The following is a 3273-nucleotide window of genomic DNA, read 5'->3' on the forward strand; positions in this document are numbered from 1 at the left end:
GGTCTGGCTTCACCTCTGTTTACCTCACCCCTCTCCACCACAACACATAGTTCATCACAGCCCAAAACACAAGTAGTTAATCAAATAAATTGAGCCCAGTAGTTAATTTTATCTTATATAGCCTGGAGAGATGAAACGCTAAGAAGTCTATTGCGGCTGGACCTGAACTCAAAACCTAAAGAAGTATAACTAAACGATTGTAAAATGTATTTTCGACGAGCGAACAATTCTTCCAATCCAATTCGTTTTAGTTATCGTAGCTAAAGCCATGCTTGAGTACTACATAAAGTACTGACTTTTCTCTGTTTTCTGTGTTGTCTCTGCTGTGTTTCCTGAGATTCAATACTTTAGCAAGTACAGTACAAGAAATGCTTTGCTGATGGGAGTCATAAGGATACCAAACTATAACCTGGAGTTATCTCCCCTACTTGCTTTTTTTTTTTTTTTTACTCCTGCATTGTAAAATTATTTCTAGTTAAAAGAAATAAGTTGGGGAAATTAGTAGAGGCCTGCGTCAGCAGAAATTATGTAAGGAAGTTTGTGAGTATTGGATAGTTTTGTATGCCATAGGGAGAATAGGATACTGCCATTTCAGAGCTGATCTATCGTCTAAGAGGATTTCCCTTCTGTTTTCTCTGATGTTACAACAGAGGAATTTAAAAGCATACGTTTTTAAAAAGAACTCCGGAGTTTCTTTGAAATAATAAACTTTTGTCGCTTAATTAATATTATATTTACTAGGCGAGATGTTTAAAAGTTGCTAACTATCAGCTATCTGTCTAGATAACAATATATCTATCCGTCCGTCCGTTCGTCCATCCATCCATTCATCTCTCTTATCATCATCATCATCATCATCATCATCATCATCATCATCGTTTAATGTCCGTTTTCCATACTGGCATGGGTTGGACGTTTTGACTGGTGACTGACAAGTCAGGAGGCCGCACTAGGCTCCAGTCTGATCTGGCAATGTTTCTCCAGCTGAATGCTGTTCCTAATGCCAACCACTCTGAGAGTGTAGTGGATGCTTTTTACTTGCCACCGGCACGGGAGCCAGTCAGGCGGCACTGGCATCGGTCACGTTCGGATGGTGCTTTTTACATGTCACCGACACGGGGAGCCAGTCAGGCGACACTGGCAACGACCCACACACAAATGGTGCTTATTGTGCGCCACCAGCACGGGAGCCAGTCAGGTCAAACTGGTATCGGCCATAACTACGATTTCCATTTGATTTGATTGTGATTTTGATTTTACTTGACTCAAGAGGTCTCCTCAAGCACGGTATGTCACCCGATGATTCAAAGGTACTTTTTAAATGGGCTGGTTATGTGACACTGGTGTAGGCTACAGCTGTGGTCTCACTTTACTTGCCAAGTCTTCTCAATCACAGCATATATCCAGAGGTCTCGGTCTTTCATCATTACCTCTGTGAGGCCCAACGTTCGAAGGTTATGCTTCACCACCTCATCCCATGTCTTTCTAAGTTTCCCTCTTCCACTGTTACGAAGTGACACTTCTTCACACAGCCCTCTTCATCCATACGCAGCACATGGCCATACCAGTGCAGTTGTCTCTCTTGCACACCACATCTGATGCTTCTTATGTCCAATATTTCTCTCAGGGTGCTTACACTCTGTTTGTGTGCACACTGACATTACACATCCAGTAGATCATACTAGCTTCATTTTTTTCAAGCCTATGCATGTCTTCAGCAGTCACGGCCCATGTTTCACTGCCGTGTAGCATGGCAGTTCACACACATGCATCATACAATCTGCCTTTCACTCTGAGCAAGAGGCCCTTTGTCACCAGTAGAGTTAGGAGCTTTCTGAACTTAGCCCAGGCTATTCTTATTCTAGTGGTAACACTCTCTGAGCATCCACCCCCACTACAGACTTGGTCACCTAGGTAGTGGAAGTTATCAACTACTTCTAGTTTCTCCTCCTGGCATGTGATGGAATCAATTTTCTGAGCATCTGCGGTATTTATCTGCCACACACAAAAGCTATCTTCTTGGATAACCTTCCTTTGATGTTGCTGCAACTCTTATGCTTACACTGGGTACATCTTATAGAGTTTCTACCTACACCTTTTCTACAGATCGAGCAGGGCCATCTACCTGAAAGGGTTTGTGATGTATTTGTCTTACTCACTAGGACTTTGGTTTTTTGCAACATTGACTGTAAAGCCCTTTGATTCTAAACCTTGCTTCCACACCTGAAATTTCTTCTCTAGTTCTGGTAGTGATTCCATTATGAGAGCAAGGTCATCAGCATTGAGGAGCTCCCAGGGGCAATGAGTCTTGAATTCCTCTGTTATTGCCTGGGAGACTATGATGAATAAGAGGGGACTGAGGGCTGATCCTTGGTTAACCATTACTTCTACCCAGAATTCTTCACTGTACTCATTGCCAACCCTTACCCTACTAACGGCATCCCTGTACAGGGCCTTACAGCTCTTATTAACCACTCATCAGTCCCCAGTTTCCACATTGCCCACTAGATAAGGGATTAGAGAACACTGTCAAAGGCTTTCTCCAAGTCAGCAAAAGCCAAGTATAGGAGTTTATCTTTGGCTAGATATTTCTCCTGCAGTTGCCATACTAGGGATATAGCATCAATGGTACTTCTACCTACCACAAAACCGAACTGTATCTCATCTCAGCAGACTCTCTCCCTAATTAGTTGGGCTATGACCCTCTCTGTAACCTTCATCACCTGATCCAGCAGTTTGATACCCCTGTAGTTATTTCTATCTAAGGCATCACTTTTACCTTTGTAGCAGATGACTATGGTACTGCTACGCCAGTCATTGGGTATGACTTCTTCGTGATCTACCTGGTTTACAATATGAGTGACTAGGCCATAACCCATACCAGATATTTTAAGCATCTCAGCAGTGATTCTTGATGGGCCAGGGGCTTTCCCTTGACTTCATATCCTTAATTGCTTTGTCTACCATGGTGCTATCTATTTGGGTAGCTGGTCCCTCTACTGGGTCAACATTTGGCAGACTCTCCTCCTTCCATTCATTCTCCACGTTCAGCAGCCTTTCATAATGGCTTCTCCAAGCCTCTTTCTTTTCAGAATCATTAAAACCAAGTGCACCATCATCTGTGCGGACACATTTCTCTCCTGTGACATGACAATTTTCTCTCACACGCTGTCTTGCAATCTGAAATATTTCAGTTCTTTGGTCCTCCTTATATATATATATATATATCATCATCATCATCATCATCATCATCATATATATATATATATATAC

At 42.4% G+C, this 3273-nt stretch overlaps 1 protein-coding gene across 2 annotated transcripts in view; it reads right to left on the minus strand.

Annotated features, from left to right (window-relative positions):
• The window catches only part of LOC106879898 (oocyte zinc finger protein XlCOF6), a 15069-nt gene extending 14682 nt beyond the window's left edge, over nt 1-387 (minus strand). For both annotated transcript variants that reach the window (XM_052969641.1, XM_052969642.1), the window contains exon 1: nt 24-387. The gene's annotated coding sequence lies outside the window, so the exon portion shown is untranslated. The remainder of the gene's footprint in view (nt 1-23) is intronic.
• Between the last annotated feature and the right edge of the window lie 2886 nt (nt 388-3273).

This window comes from Octopus bimaculoides, chromosome 7, assembly GCF_001194135.2.
Source record: "Octopus bimaculoides isolate UCB-OBI-ISO-001 chromosome 7, ASM119413v2, whole genome shotgun sequence".
Lineage (NCBI taxonomy): Eukaryota > Metazoa > Mollusca > Cephalopoda > Octopoda > Octopodidae > Octopus > Octopus bimaculoides.